Raw genomic sequence first — 17,300 nt, 5'->3', positions numbered from 1 at the left:
TTCTCTCTCCCTTGCTCTCAGTAAGTTGTGAAATACTCTGTGCGCAAGGGGTCATACTCATTCACAGAGCCCTCTCGGTGTCTGGCAAATGGCCTCCCACACAGGAGAGACTCAAAGAACAACGGAAGGAGGGAAGGAAGGTGGGGGGGAGGAGGGAGGGAGAGAGGCTCAAAGAAAATATCTTTGTGTTCCCCAGGAATGCTGCACATTAAGAGCCTAGGTTTACAATCAGTCACGTCTATATTTTAATTCAAGCCCCGCTGCTCACTAGCTGTGGGACTTTGGGCAAGTAAATTCACCTCTCTGAGCTGCACTTTCCTCGTCTGTAAAATCAGAATAATAGTAGGAAAGCGATAGGTATTATCTCACAGGGTTGTGATGAGGATCTAATGGGACCAGAGAACACCAATGTCCCTCCCCTTCTCAAAAGTATACCTGTTTGGGAAGGGCAGGGGTGGAGCAATCCAAAATATGCCCCCATGGCTATAGGACACTGTTGACAAGGTTCCGTCTTCTTCAGATTTTCTTTTCTTTTTTTTTTTTTGCGGTACGCGGGCCTCTCACTGTTGTGGCCTCTCCCATTGCAGAGCACAGGCTCCGGATGCACAGGCTCCGCGGCCATGGCTCACGGGCCCAGCCGCTCCGCGGCATGTGGGATCTTCCCAGACCGGGGCACGAACCCACGTCCCCTGCATCGGCAGGCGGACTCTCAACCACTGCGCCACCAGGGAAGCCCCCAGATTTTCATTTTTAACAAACGTCTGTTGAGTGCTGACCATGAACACCAATGCAACCATCACCCCCATTATATCTGCTATAAACAGTTGGGGAAAGACACATCCAATGTGCTCGTGGATGAGGGTTGAGTCTGGCCCCTGCCAATGTGCCATGGACCCAAGAAACGCCTGAAACAAGGCCATGGAAACAGGCCTTTCACATTAACTTTCAGACCCCGAGCCTCAGTGAACAATCCACTCCCTGGAGACCTGGCAGGCAGCATCCCTGCTAAAGTAATCTGAAGACAAGGCATTTCAAGCCCAGGATCTGCTTACCCATCCATCACCCCCATCTAGGGGAACCTGTAGCCCACAAGCCCCAGGAGCTGCCTCTTGAGCTAATGATGAGCAGAGACAGTGATCAGCCCAGGTCAGTCTGACAACAGGAAGCCTGGATGGGGAGGCTTAGGAAATAATGAAAGCTCACTCATCCCTCAGCTCAAGTCACCATTTCAATTCCTAAATCCTCAATTTGTCACAACGGTTAAGGACTTCAGGGATCAAACGTCAGTTCTGCCACCTCCGAGCCAAATGACCTTGGGCAAGTCAGTTAAGCTCCCTGGGTCTCAGTTTCTCCGCCTGTAAACGGAGATTAAATGTACTAATACAGGTAAAGAATTCTGCACTGTGCCTGGCACTTAGGAGGTCCTTGCTTTGTGCATTTTATATTTATATTTAGAGAGATGGTGATGATTTTGTCAAGGGAACTGCACTGTACAAGCCCCTGCAAAACTAGGAGAAATAAGCAGAAAGATACCAGGGAGCATCCTTTGGGTCTACTGGCTCTTTGTGAATATACCCATGTGTCTTTCTCCACTGTTTCCTAATTTCCTGCGGTTTTGTCCATTTTCCTTTCCTTGCTCCAAAAGGCTGCTTGGATTGGGATTTCTTAAGCTACAAGCGAAGACAGTGGGTTAGACTGGAAGAAGAAATAAAATCAAAGGATCATTGATCCTCAACTTGAGGGGGCGGGCTCTTAGCTCTTATTCCAAGTCCCTGGGGAGACCCATGTTCTGAGCCGAGGCAGGCACCCAGCGAGGACCACGGAAACTGGCGTGAGAGCCCAAATCCAGCCATCCAAGGCTGCGTCACGCAGCTCCACGGCGGGAGGAGAAGCAGACAACAGCAGTCTGTTACCGCCATTTCCCTTTCCTGCCCCAGCCCTTCTCAGAGCCCAGCAGGCAGCTGATGATAACTCGGAGTCTGACAGCCCGTGCAAAGCGCACAGTCTCTCCAGCTTCCAATCACCAGGTGTCTGAAGGGGTTGCAGGAGTAGTCAGCTTCTGCCCTCATTAAAAGCCCTTTGGTGGGCTGAAAAGATGATTGTCAAAGGAACTGCCAGGTTCACCAGACTACTGATGAGGAGGCGGGCAGAAGTCCCCAGAGCTCTGACATCCCCACCCAGCCAAGGCGGTCCCCTCATCTGCATCTCATTTGCATGGCACACTTAACAGGACTCCAGCTTACACTGTCGCACGCTGAAAAGAGGCTCTGCCGTCATGTTTGTGCAAATGATCCCTCGGAAGGGGGTCCACAAAGCAAGCCCACACGACGGTCTCGGCCCTCCAGGAAAATAAGACCTCAATCGGACCACAGTGATGCGGGCAGATGTAGATGGCACTATTCTGGGACGGATGACCCACTAAATAAAGCCATGGTTACATCATGCACAAGGCCAGACAGGGAAAATTCCAAATGTTTTCAAGAAACTGTGTTAGAACGATTCAGGCTAATTGCATGCAAGTCTTGTACTATGAATGTCAAACTACACCAGCATCACATAAATGAGCTGTCAGAGGTTTGGTCAGAGTTCCCACAGAAAAGAACATTTCACCTCTCTCAGAATAGTTCCTGTTTTGCTTGATTGATGCACACACATCTCTCCTTGGCAAAGGTTTTCCATTTTATTGTCCAAAACCCACAGTTTCCCCTAGTACCTCTGAAGGATTACAGCATTGCCTCTCAGGATAATGTGGGTGCTAACATCTCTAATAAAGGCAGACCTGGGTTCAAATCCAAGCTCTGGCACTTACTAGTGTGGCCTTAGCCAAGTCACTTAACCTTTCTTGAGCTTCAGTTTCCTCCTCTACAGAATGGAGAAGATATTAGTCTCTGTCTCACAGGAATTAAATGGTGTATTGCATGTAAAAGTGCTTGGTACAGGGCCTCCCTGGTGGCACAGTGGTTGAGAGTCCGCCTGCCGATGCAGGGGACACGGGTTCGTGCCCCGGTCCGGGAGGATCCCACATGCCGAGGAGCGGCTGGGCCCGTGAGCCATGGCCGCTGAGCCTGCGCATCTGGAGCCTGTGCTCTGCAATGGGAGAGGCCACAACAGTGAGAGGCCCGCGTACCGAAACAAAACAAAACAAAAACAAAAACATAGAGCTCAAGTACAAGAAGAAAGAATTTCAAATGGTGTCCTCCAAGGCAGTAGTGCTCAGAGCATGGTCCCCTGGAGGGATGATACATCGGCATCCCCTGGGAACTTGCTAGAAATTCAAATTCTCAGGGGTACCCCAGATCTGCTGAAGCAGAATCCCTGGGGTAGGACACTCTGTGAGTGATTCTGGTCTTGGAAGCACCACTCTAAAGAGAGGAACTGGGGGTGGACGAGGGGGCGCTGCTTTCCTTCAGAGGCTCTTCAATGCACACGGGGGTTTTTAACTCTGTACCTAAACGAGTTTGATAATACCATTAAACAGAAAGTTTTAAATGTATTAATCACAGCTTTTTACTTTCTGTGTTTCTGATGCTTTGACATCTGGGGCCTTGCTGACCCCAGAAAGACTGCTCTTCCCAAGGCTAGCCAATTCCTAGAGATAATAAAATCAGCTGCAAGTGTATCTTTCAGAAGCAAAGCAGCCAATCCAGAGCCCATGCCTCCAACCATCTCCTTTATGGAGCTCTTACACTCCAGGCCACTATTCCCCTGCACTAATCACACCAGGGCTGGACAACTAGAGACAGTCCCTTCTCTCTAGAACCCGCTGAAATTATTCAAACTAAGCCTGCTTAATCTGCCTCACCCTTTCCTTCCCATGGAAACCCCAAGAAAGGCCCCTCCCACCCCCTCTGCCTCCTGACTGACCCTGGTGTTTCCCCAGGTGGCCCTGTGTGGTGTGGCATTCCCTCCTGGGAACTACAAGTAATAAACTATCAACATCTTTTCACTGGCAACCTTCTCCTGATCCACTGGCCTCACCATGCCTGAAGAAGACCTATATTTTAAAACAAAAAAATAAACAAATATGGGGGAGGGGTGGGGAAATGGCACTGACCTGATACAAAGAACAGTGTCAGGGAAGTGACATCCAGAAGACACTGGAACAGAGTGAGAGGTTACGAAAAGCTCTCAACACAGCCCTAGAGCAAAGGGCCAGATCCAACAAGATGAAATGCATCCAGCCCAACATCAAGTCTGAAAAAAAACCAAAAACTGCACAAGGATATAGGAAACATAGGCTACAAGCACCTGGTGGAGTTGGCATAAGAGGTTTAACTGAATGTAAACCTAAAACAAATCAACAGTGTGATGGGGCTGGCCTTACCCCAAACCCCCCAAATCAATAATGTCGTCTGAGGATGCAGAAAGAGAATGATGTGGTCCAGAACAGTGTCGTTCAAATGGTGGGTCATGACACACCTGTCAGCGGTTAATGAAATCACCTGAGAGTCAAGACCATTTTTCTTAAAGGGTTTATTAAAGGAACGAGAATAGAACAGAACAGGGGAGAGGCTGTAGAAGAGATGCTACTATATCCAAGTGCACAGCTAGCATAAGTAGGGGTGAGTATCATTTCATGATGGTTTGGTATCAGTTGTGAGTGTGCATGCCTGTGTTCATGGTGGGTAAAACCTACCTCTCGTAGCGAGCTGGCCTCGGAAAAGTATGAAACCGCTGATCTAGAACGAGGAAGGTGACGATCCCTCTCTCCTCTGCCACCCCTGGAGGGTTCTCTCTCACTCAGGTCATGCTTGATACGGACGCTACTCTAATTAGAGCACTGTCTGCGAGGAGTTCTGGGTCTGTGTTGGTGAGGGGACACACAGCTGTCATGTGGTGTTTGAAATTGTGGTTTGTGGGTTAGGGATTAGGTAGCAAATGGCTGAAGGAGTTGGGGCAGCTTCACCTGGGAACTGAAGGATTCTGGGGCCCCCAAGAACTGTCTTCAAGTGAGTAAGAAGCTGTCGGCATACCTGTACTGGGTGACCCAAGAGATGATACTAGCAGAAGCTTCACGAGGTTAATTAATAAACCCTTTGGTAGCCCGATGTGCCTGGCTTACTGGATTCCCTACCAACTGCACCCTGCCTGCCTGGACCACTCACTGCTCTTCCTCTGATCTCCCAGCACACTGTTGCCATCCCCAGCTTCTCCAAGCTTGTGTAAGGTCAAATTCCTCCAGTAAATCCCTTGTTCCATTGTCTTCTTGGTGACTCTGATTCTCTGAATGCTACGGGAGGCTTGCAAGGCCCAGCATCCATCCAGGTGGAAAGTTGGTTTTCCCATGAAGACCTGTTCCTCCCAGAAGCTCAAACCACCTTGTATCCTGATGTTTCCCCGTGTAACCTGAACACCTTTTTATTTTTAAGTGAAAACGCTTTCTCAAGATACTGCTATGAGCTTTATTCTATCCCTCTCCCTCTCACCTTCTGGATGCCCTCAGTTCCACCAGCTTGAGCACCCAGGGAGGCAGGATGGGGTAGGGGTTAGGCGCACAGGCTCTGGAATCAGCCCGGCTTTGAACCGTAGATCTGCCACTTTGTGACTGTGCAACTTTAAATGAATTACTTAACCTCTCCAAGCTGCAGCTTCTTCACCTGAACAATGGGGGTGAAACCTCAAAGGTTGGAGGTGAGCACGACATGCGACGCTTCCCTTAAAGCACCTGGCACACAGTAAGTGCTTAGTACAGGTTGGCTGCATATATAAGCGGAACAGTGTCTTAAAGTGGCAGGCTTAGCAACCAGGTCCTCTGAACTCCTCAGCTGGGCAGGTACCCCCTCTCGGGCCATTTCAGTGGAGCCAAATGCCTCACTTCCTCATCAAAGAGTCAGCTTAAGTGTTGTAAGTTTTCCAGGACATATGGTACCCAGGAGGGTAGTAACAAGAGAGAAAACAACAGCTGACATTTATTAGGGGTGCCTCTGACCCCTCTCTCTGCCTGCCCATTACAGTCTACAAGACGCTGGACTTCTCACCCAAGAAACCATGTCCTGAAAACATGCCACTTTGGGAGGAAATAAACAGCTCACTAAAGAGGAAACTCCAAATTCGGCAAATCCAGCAAAAATCAGCCAGGGAACTTGTAAAGGGTTGGGTAAACCACGCCGACCAGACTAGCGGCAAATACACAATGGCGCCCCGAGTATGTCCCAGGTGGTGTTCTAAACGCTTGCACACACAGCCTGTGGGGTTCCCACAGCCACATGGCTCTGAGATGGGTACTTCCACCACCTTCAGCTTGTCCTCCTGAGCCATCCAGGTATTCCTTACCTTCCAAGCAGGAAGGGAGAGCCCCTGGCCCTACCACAGTGAGGTCTGAAAAGAAGGCCTTCCCCATTGGTCCACCTCTCACAACCTAAGAACTCAGCCAGCCTCTTGGGCAGGTCGTGGCCAACGAAGCCAGCCTTTCTGCAAACAGGCAGGCTGACCTGAAGGACTGGCATCATCATCAGCCTCATAGACCAGCAAATACTGGCTCGAATGCTCCTGGAGGAGAAAAATGGGCAAGCGGGGGGTGCTGGGAAAACGGAGCCCTGGGAGGCAACGTCTCCATCGGCGCAAGGCAGCCGGGCCCTGTACCCACTTCCTCCTCGGTGGCCTGGGGAGAATCACTCTAACAGTGGAAGTTGTGCTTGTGCGGTCCGCGGCATGGCCGGGACACAGGAAGTGTTTCAGAAAAGGGAGCTGCTGCTCGTGTTACCCCCAACCCCAAGGAGGGACAGAGGTGGTGTTCAAGAGCCTCATGCTCTGGAACCGACATGGGTTCACGTCCCAGCTCCACCCCTTCGGAGCTGTGGCACTTGAGCAAGTCATAAACCTCCCTCTCTGTGCCTCAGTGTCCTCACCTGTAAAATGGAGATGATGTTAGTAACTCTCTCACAGGGCTATTGATAGGATTACATGAGAACACTGGGAAAGTGCTAGCCCTCGGCCTTATTTTATTTCCTTCATAACCTTTATCACATAAAAAAGGAGTCTGTTTGCTCAGTGGTCGTCTCACATCATCAGAAAGAACACAGATGTTCACTGCAGCTCTATTTACAATAGCCAGGACATGGAAGCAACCTAAGTGTCCATCAACAGATGAATGGATAAAGAAGATGTGGCACATATATACAATGGAATATTACTCAGCCATAAAAAGAAACGAAAGTGAGTTATTTGTAGTGAGGTGGATGGACCTAGAGTCTGTCATACAGAGTGAAGTAAGTCAGAAAGAGAAAAACAAATACTGTATGCTAACACATATATATGGAATCTAAGAAAAAAAAATGGTCATGAAGAACCTAGGGATAAGACGGGAATAAAGACACAGACCTACTAGAGAATGGACTTGAGGATACGGGGAGGGGGAAGGGGAAGCTGTGACAAAGTGAGAGAGTGGCATGGACATATATACACTCCCAAATGTAAAATAGATAGCTAGTGGGAAGCAGCCGCATAGCACAGGGAGATCAGCTCGGTGCTTTGTGACCACCTAGAGGGGTGGGATAGGGAGGGTGGGAGGAAGGGAGACGCAAGAGGGAAGAGATGTGGGAACATATGTATATGTATAACTGATTCACTTTGTTATAAAGCAGAAACTAACACACCATTGTAAAGTAATTATACTCCTATAAAGATGTTAAAAAAAAAAAAAGAAAGAAAGAACACAGGACACAAGAGCAGGCGCGGTCTTGTTCATGATGGTAAGGTGCCCGGCACACAGGACGCACCTGACAAGTGTTTGCTGAAGAAGTAGGGGAAGCAGGATTCGAACCCAGGCCTGACCCCAAAGCCCTTGTGCAAGCTCTGGGATCTCAGACTATATTGGCCTGTATATTGGACTACATTGTACAGACTTGCCTCAAGTCAGTGAGAAAAGCAGGTGGAGCTAGTGACTGAAAAGCAAGGTGTGCCTTCTCCCCCTGTGGCAGGAGACAAAGGCACAGCAGAGAAGGGCTCTCTGGTCATTTTCCACGAGCCAGGGGCTCCGTGCTGCGTGAGGACTGTTTCAGGGCACGCGGGGAGGTTCAGGCGGTCGACAAAAGGGGATTCTGGCCCCTGAGATACTAACACCAAAGCTTCACAACAGGCGAAACGTCATGGCCAAAGTGGGCTGGGAGGCACACACCACCCAGCCTCCACCTGTGGCCGTCCCTGCAGAAGCAAAGCACGGTAAAGCCCGCCATCTAGTGGACGAGGTGCATCCCATTTCACTGAGATTGTCCGCCAGCAAGGGGTATGGGACTTTAAAGTGCACACAGAGAGAGACGTTGGAGATGGCAGAGGAGTGAGACGTGGAGATCACCTTCCTCCCCACAAATACATCAGAAATACATGCACACGTGGAACAACTCCTACAGAACACCTACTGAACGCTGGCAGAAGACCTTAGACTTCCCAAAAGGCAAGAAACTCCCCACGTACCTGCGTAGGGTACACAGAAGCCCCACACCCCCAATTTGATTCACCGTTTTCAACAACTGCATAATACCTCATAAAATGGATATTAGCCCAATTAGGCTGATTCCAATTCTTTGCCACTGCAAAGAAAACATCAATAAACATGCTTATTCTGGATGTTATTTCCTTTGATGCTAGTGATTTATTTCAATAGGATAGATTCCCAAAAGGGAAATTTGAGAGTCAAAGTGTGTATATGTATATATATTTTAATAGATATTGTCGGACCACTTCCCCCAAAGGCGGTAACAAGTCACAGCCCTGCAGGTCCTGGCAGGGCCCCCACCAGTGCCATTCAGCAGGCATTTAGGAACAATGACCGCGTACCCAGCACATCTCGAGGTTTGGGTGCCTCAGACAGAGGTTTGGGTTTGACAGTTCTCACAAGACTTAAACACTCAGGGAACAAGAGAAGGAACACTGGGTAGAAAGACTGTAGCTTCCTCCATCTTCTCAAGTCAACTCCACCTCCTTCAGTGTCCACACACCAACTACCACCTCCCAAGTCAAAAGGCTTCCCGTGAAGGGTGGGCAGGGGATACTTGCCCTGGCCTCAGCAGTGTGCAGACAACTATCTATAATGCATTGAGAAAGATGGTTAGAGTTCCATAGGCAGAGACAGGATTTAACTCAACTTCATTACAAAAACACTAAAGAGAAGCAAAATAACATGGGTGTCTTGCTAAGTTTGTTTTAAGGGGATGTGCTCTCCAGTGAGTACACAATGAAGTGGTTTGAACAGATCTATTTTACTGCATTACAATTAACACACACACCCCAAATTTAACAACTATCAAGTGTAATATAATCTAAAAGATCTTAGGTGCCCTGGCGCCCTAATTCCTGGAGTCCGCGGGGGTGGGGGACATGCGTGTCGGCATACACGGGGATTGCTCTGAGAATGGTGTTCACAGCTTTCACCAGATCCTCAATGGCAGCTGTGACATCAAAAAAAAGAGGGTTGGGCTTCCCTGGTGGCGCAGTGGTTGAGAGTCCGCCTGCCGATGCAGGGGACACGGGTTCGTGCCCTGGTCCGGGAAGATCCCACATGCCGTGGAGTGGCTGGGCCCGTGAGCCATGGCCGCTGGGCCTGCGCGTCCGGAGCCTGTGCTCCGCAACGGGAGAGGCCACAACAGTGAGAGGCCCGCGTACCGCAAAAAAAAAAAAAAAAAAAGAGGGTTAACGTGATAGGAGATAGGGTAACACATCTGTCAAAACTTAGCCATTGTACACTGAAGATGTGTGCATTTCATTGTATGTAAATTTTACCTCACAAGTTTAAAGGAATTGTAAATACGTTTTGAATTCTTGTTGATGATGTGCAGGCTGAAGTGTTTAGGGGGAATTGATGTCTTCAATCTACTTTGAAATGTGTCAAAAATAAGACAAACTGATGGATGGAGAGCGAGATGGATGGACACGTGATTAAGCAAATGTTAATGGCAGGATCTAGGTGGCGGATAAACGACTGTTCACTGTAAAATTCTCTCCACTTTGCTGTCTGCTGGACATTTTTCATAATAAAATGTTGGGGGAAAAATACTAACCAGTAGTATAATAAAGGAGTGGGAAATCCACAAGAACTGGGTCCTATCCCCACTCCAGGATGTGTGGCCTTGAGATGTTATTCCTTTTTTTGGGCCCCCGTGACTCACCTGCTTAATGGGGGGAGAAGGGGATAACTGTTGCTGTGACACCTTCCATTACGGACAGTGATGGTGTTGTGGTTTCACTTTGTTCTGCAAGATCTGGGCATCTCTTGAAAGAGATTCTTATATATAAAATAGATAACTAATAAGGACCTACTGTTGCGCACAGAGAATACTCAATACTCTGTAATGACCTACATGAGAAAAAAATCTAAAAAAGTAGATATATGTATATGCATAACTGATTCACTTTGCTGTACAGCACAAACTAACACAACATTGTAAATCAACTATACTCCAATAAAAAATTTAAAAAAAAAAGATTTTGGGGGGAGGAATGGCTTTGAATGCGAAGCCTGCCCCCTAGTGGCCTAGCCTGTGTGTTTTTTTTAATTGAAATATAGTTGATTATCTTTTTGAATTACAGTTTTGTCTTGATATACACCCAGGAGTGGGATTGCTGGATAGCTTGTGGTCATTTTATATCCCTGCAACTGATGCACGGCTGGGTAGTATTTTGAGATATTAATCCGTCTGGGTTTTTCTTCATTACATTTCCTTTTTCTTCCCTCCTTCCCTTTCCCCTTAAATCAGAGAGCTAGCTCGGGAAAGGATGTGACAGGGCAAAAAGCAGAAATAGCCTTCAGGTCATTCTGGCTCTGTGTCCCAAATTCCCAAACCTCTGAGGTTTTAAAGAGGAAATGGACAGAGAGTGTCTGAAAAAAACTCGAAGGACCGTGAATGTAACCTGACAAGAAGGAAATTCTCCATGGCAAACAAAAGGAAGAAAGATGAGAAAAAATTCCAAGAATCCTAAGGAATTGCCAAGACCCTAGGTTGTGATGTTTGTCCAGGAAAAGAGATTTGTCTTGTCCCCTGTTGTATCCCAGTGGTCTAGAACATGCCTGACAAACAATGGAAATTCAATACATATTGTTGAATGAATAAGTGAATGATTGGCAAAGTGAGTGAACACATTCTAGAGGAGCTTATGACTAGAACGTAGGGAAGGGAAGTCACACTCAACAGCTAACAGCCTCCCTCAACCCCTGCCATTTTTCCAGCCTCCAGGCTTTTGTGCACCATTTTCCCTCTGCCTGGAATGCAGCATCATGGTGAGACTGAGGGCCATCGAGCTGAACTGCCTGGGCTTAGATATGAGACTCACCACTTACTGTGCAATTCTGGGAAAGTTAGTTAACCAGCTCTGTGCCTCAGTTTCCTCACAGGTAAAATGCGGATAATAATAATACCTACAACAGGGGATTGTTCTGAAGATTATGAGTTGATCTGTGTAAAGCTCCTGGCATGTAATAAGAACTCAATAAACAGAGCTGATATTATTTTTCTTATTTACCCTGACACAAAGCTTGCTCCATCCAGATAATTCCTATACATCTTCCAGACTCAACTCAGCCATGGCTTCCTTCAGGAAGCTTCAGGTGCCCCTCTGAGGGTTCCCATGGTACCATCACACCATCTGCCACACTGCAATATAATTATCTATGTCTATCTCTCCCACTAAGCTGTGAGCTCCCCGAGGGCAAAGATGAGATCTCATTTGTCAATGGGTACAACCTGGTAGTCAGGCCCTTCCTGAGTGAATGAATGAATGAATGAATGAACATCTGTGCTTACTGAGCCCATCTCACCTTCCTACCTGTAACGTGCCACCTTTCTCACACTGTAAACACCTAAACACCAAACTACCCCCACCTCCCACCTCATCTCTCAGGTACACCATACCCAGGCCTGCCCTCTGCTCTTCTGGTCTTGTCCTGCCATATTGGTTATGGAAGGAAGATACCCAAGTAGAAGGGCCCTCGTTGGTTTTCCTTGAACTCTTCCCCCCTTGTTAGGGTCTCCGTGATGGGCAGAACCTTTTCTACCTTGAAACAGTTCTTTACATAACAAGAGGGGCTTCTCTGAGCCCTCAACATCAGTTTCCTTTCTCCTAAGAATGCTTTTAAACCTTCTTTTGGAACCTAGTGTACAGGTGGCTGCGATCCTCAACCTTTCCCAATAGCCTTTCCCAATAGTCAAGGATTTATGTTCCTCTGGTGCTCTTCTTCTTTTGATGGGTGTGGATGTCAGATCTTGGGAAGGATTTTAAATACAAAGTATCGGGAGTTCCTAAGTCTTTCTGGGAGACGCTTCAGTCTGAGAAGGTAGTGTACAGCATAATACATTGTAAGAACACCGAATGGGTGTCCCAAAGAGAAACATCCAGAACATCGCTCCTCTGCTATTTTTAAGAACAGCCCCAGTTTTTGTGAGATAGAACTATGGATATGGTTAAGCATTTGCAGACTGCTGCTACGTAGATGGAAATGTTAATAATGGGATATTAGTTGCTATGTTAATAGGGAGATACTGAATTGAAAAGGGGTATTTTATATACAAGGACATGCGCTTCATAACCTCCAGGAGCACTTTACAACTTTGATCAGGGCTTCTGATTGTACTGCCCCCACTCCATGGTAACACAGGGCATCATGATGCCCATGTGATTTCCTGTGATTCTACAAGTCCCACTGTTCTGTGTCTTTTCTACAATATCCAGGAAATGAGGGTAGTTATAGCTCCAAAGGGTGAGTCCCAGTCCCAGTAATACCTGTTGTTGACCTTGGACCTGGTCCTTTGGATTTTCTGCATGGTCTCCTTCTTTAAGGATGATGGTGTGAATTGGATTATCTGCTGAACTTTAGCTCCTCACTGTAGAAGGCACTGATCTGGGGATCATCTGTGAGTTCTGGTATCCATCAGGATCCTCTAGCGGTATCTCCTTCACACATATATCCACTGATTCCACAAATATTTAGTGATGTCATCACACTAGGTGCTGGGATACAGTAGTGAGTCAAGACAGACACAGCCCTGCCTTCACCGAGCTTAAAGCCCAGAGGGAGATGTAGACACTAATCAACCCAACATAAAACCACAATTGACACAAGTTCAAGTTCAGGATACCATGAATGTCTACAATAAAGGGAGGTCCAGGGAAGCTTCCTTGATTGTAAGAATGAGCTGAGACCTACAGGAAGAGGAAGAGTAAACTGCTGGAAGAAGACAAAAGGGCAAACACTCCAGATGGAGGAAAGAGAGTATGCAGATGTCCTATGGTGGGTGGCAGCCTGGAGGGGATGAAGGATTAAAGAAAAGCAAGGAGACAGAGAATAGATAATGGGATTACCACGTTACAGTTAGTCTGTCCTAAGGGCAATGAGAAACCAGTGATGAGCTTTTTAAAGAAAGAGAACTGATTGGATTTCCCTTCTGAGTTTGACCTGCAAGATCCCTGACAGCAGATATAAAGCCAGGATTTCATGAGCCAGAGGAGATGAGGAAACCTTCAGACCTTTCAGTAGCACCTGTAGCCTGGTGCCTCTGGAGATGGTGGGGTTTCAAAGAGCATGTGGCATTCAGGCGTCCTGGGCTGGTGAGTGGCAAGGACCAACACTGGATGTGCCTCTACGGTCTGAATGAAGTGGGGCGATTCAACACCACAGGTCACGTTTGGCCTTACACTGCTGAGAAGGGCCCTCTTCTCTCTGATCTGTCTGGCTGAGATCAAGGAGGAGGGCCTGGAGTCCCAACAATGAAACCAGAAGGATGCTTGGGAGATCAGAGTATACCCAGGAGACCCAGACCCTGCCAGCTCCCCTCCACTCAGGCCAAGGCACCCAGCTCCCAGCTACCGTGAGTGTTGGCTGTTAATGGCTCACAGTTGCCCCATGTCCAGATAGCTGCCCTCAGTCTCACAGAAGCCATGGATTCTGGAAGGTACCATCCCACTTTTCAATCCCAGTAACCTGGAGCAAAGACTGACTGTCTTAGCCAGCCCCAGGCTGCGGAAATAAAATACCGCAGACTGGGTTACTTAAACAACAGACGTTTATTTCTCACAGCTCTGGAGGCAGGAAGTCCACTATCAAGGTGCAGGCCAATTCGGTTCCTGGTGAGAGCCCTCTTCCTGGCTTGCAGGTGGCCACCTTCTTGCTGTGCCCTCATGTGGCCATAAAGCCACCAAGCCCATCATAAGAACCACACCTTCATCTAACTCTAATTATCTCCCAAAGGCCCCATCCCCAAACACCATTTCATTGGGTTAGGGCTTCCACATGTGAATTTTAAGGGGACACAATTCAGCCCACAGCAGTGTCTGACCCTAACAGAACAGCCCTCTTGCCTCGAAGAGGGACTGACCCTGTGCTATAATCTGTGGTCCAAGACTCCATGGGATCCAGCGAAAGCTGCTCTTCAAGGGAGACCACACTCTCACTCAGCTTTTCCCTGCTCTGTCCTCACTCCTCATCTCATGAGCAGCCCCAGTAAATCACGTGAACAAAAATCTCCATCTCGGCTCTGTGTTTAGAGAACTGCGGTCAAAGCATCAGGTTCTTCTATCATCAATCAATCAACGATCCCGCACCAGGTACTGACTGTGCCTGGAACGGTGAGGAGGCAATAGCAGGGCACAGTGACCTGCAGACACGAGGCCCAGGGGCTCATCCCTGCTCTGCACGAGACATCAGGCAAGTTGCCCAACCTCACCGAGTCTTAGTTTCCCCTTCTGTATGTTGGCAACACCACTATCTCCATTGGATGACCCAGTACCAAAGCACTTGGAAAACCACAAAGTGCTCTTAGTGTATTGGTAGCTATTCAGTTAGTGCTAGCAGAACCCTGAGCATGCAGGTATTCTGTCCTTAACTTTAAAGGGGTCCTAACTTTTCTTCCTTCCCCTTGTTATGGGTTGAATTGTATCCCCCTAAAAGATGTGTTCAAGTCCTAATCCCAATACATATGAATGTGACCTTGTTTGGAGATAAGGTCTTTGCAGATGTAATCAAGTCAAGATGAGGTCATACTAGATTAGGGTGGCCCTAATCCAATGCCTGGAGTCCTTAGAAGAAGAGGAAATTTGGACGCCGAGACACACAGGGAAGAATGCCATGTGATGATGGAAGCAGATTGGAGGGGTGCAGCTACAAGCCAAGGAGCCCCAAAGATTGACAGCAACTACCAGAAACTAAGAGAGAGGCATGGAACTGACTTTCCCTCAGAGCCCTCCTGAAGGAACCAACCTTGCCGGCACTTTGATCTCAGACTTCTGGCCTCCAGCCTCCAGAACTGTGACTGAATAAATATCTGTTGTTTGAAGCCACCCAGTTTGTGGTACTTTGTTACAGTAGCTCTAGGAAACAAATATACCACACCCTCATTGGGATTGCCTGAAAATCATCAGCTTGTGATCAAGATATAAGACAGCGTACCTGTGATTAAGGGGGAAGACTTTGACCTCGAATTGGAAGAGACGTTGTATTGTACCACGTGAAACAAAGTCCCCAATAAACACACATAAGAGGTAATGCAGCTAAACCACAGAGGGAATAAATAAGGTATGGGGGGAGAGTTAGTGCAGGGAACTAAACCAAAAAGTAACCTAGTATATCACAATAGTGAACAGACCTAGGTGATGCCGTGTGTGACTCTCTAAGGCTGTTTTCTGATAGAACAATACTACTACCTAGCTCATTAGAGTTACTGAAAATTTTTCTACAAGATATTGCCATAAGTGCTTTGCAGAGTGATTAACACACTTAAAAACTCAAATGTTAGCTACTTTTGATGTAGCTAACTGGATGATGGTGATGATTACAAATGGTGTGAGCTCTCGGAAGCACAACTTCTCTGAGCCTCAGTATCTTCATTCGTAAAACAAGTATAATAGATTTTTCACAAGGCTGTTTTGAGCATTGAAAGAGATAACATGTAAGTCTTTTCTATTTAACTGAAATATCATTGACATATAACACTCTGTAAGTTTAAGGTGTACGGATGTGTTGATTTGATACATTTGTATATTGCAATATGATTACATCCCTGGCATTAGCTAACACCTCTATCACCTCACATAATTATTTCTTTTTTGTGGTGGGAACAATGGATGGACCTTGAGAGCATTATGCTGTGGTTTGGTTTTGAGCACCGCGCATTCAATGGGTTCCTTGAAGGCTGGCTGGCCCTAGTAACATCTGAGCCAGTGTAGTTCCTAGAGAATAACAGTAGAGAGCAGCAGGGTCTAATTTTTGTGCCCCTCCAGCCCAGGAAGCTTAGACAGTGTGGGAAACCAGCTTTTCATGAGGCTTTTCCTCCTCGGGGGACCCTCAAGCATTTCACTGGGAAGAAGTCAGGTCAGCCATTGCCTTCCTTTCAGAGGATAAAACAATTCAACTGAATACACGTTCCATAAGAGCCCACTGGGTGTCATGAACCTCAGTTTAAAACAGGGATTATATTTTACAGGGCTATCTTTCAACTTCTTTGTGGTATAGGCTCAGTGCTTCAGAGCTGCTGAACCATTCATTCCAGGGCCTCAGACCAATCTTTGCAAAATCAATCCCTTCTATGATCAATTTCCTAAGATATCAAGTCATAAAACCTTGTTTAAATTAACAAATTGTAAATTCTAAGAAGTTTGACACAAGCCTCTGGGGGGAGAATTCCTTCAAAGTTCTAGTCCCAGTCTGGGTACTTCCCTGGAGGTCCAGTGATTGAGACTCCGTGCTTCCAATGCAGGGGGTGAGGGTTTGGTCCCTGGTCAGGGAACTAGGACCCCACATGCCGCACGGCGTGGCCAAAAAATATATTAAAAAAATAATAATAATAATGATAATAAAATAAGATAAATTAAAAAAACACAAAGTTTTAGTCCCATTCTGGTCCAGTTCAGTGTTGCATTTACCGTAGCGTTATGGCTGAGCAGTTACCCATCCAGCACAGCCAGATTTCCACTTTGTTTGAGCTGCACATGTCAGAACCAAGCATTTTGTAAATGCTCCATTAGGAGGGACAGACACCATGCTGCACTTCTCATAAGAGGCTGTATTATCCCTCTTTCTTATTACTATGAAATATTTCAGAAGTGCGAACAATATGGAGAATAACAGAACAGGGACCAGTGAGGCCGCCGTCAGGTTTAAGAAAGAAATACTTCAAATACATGGAAAGCCCCCAGGGACGCACAGTGCCATAAAATTAAGGTGCTCAGCATTTTGTCTGCTCTACTGGCTCCTTTGAGGTCTTCGAGAAAAGTAATGTACTGCTGGTGTCCCAGCTCTAAGCTCCAGCGCACCAGAGGTGCTGAGAGCTTCACCCTGCGGGGATGCAGTCTCTAAGGATGCCTACAGCGGGGATGGG

At 47.2% G+C, this 17,300-nt stretch overlaps 1 protein-coding gene across 2 annotated transcripts in view; it reads right to left on the bottom strand.

The window, feature by feature from the left end:
- PRKCB (protein kinase C beta) overlaps nt 1-17,300 on the bottom strand; it is a gene marked incomplete at both ends in the record, with an annotated part of 309,492 nt that overhangs the window by 118,837 nt on the left and 173,355 nt on the right. The gene's annotated exons all lie outside the window — the stretch shown is intronic.

The sequence above is a fragment of the Hyperoodon ampullatus genome (genome assembly GCF_949752795.1).
Source record: "Hyperoodon ampullatus genome assembly, chromosome: 14".
Lineage (NCBI taxonomy): Eukaryota > Metazoa > Chordata > Mammalia > Artiodactyla > Ziphiidae > Hyperoodon > Hyperoodon ampullatus.
This window is presented reverse-complemented; position numbering and strand designations above follow the sequence as displayed.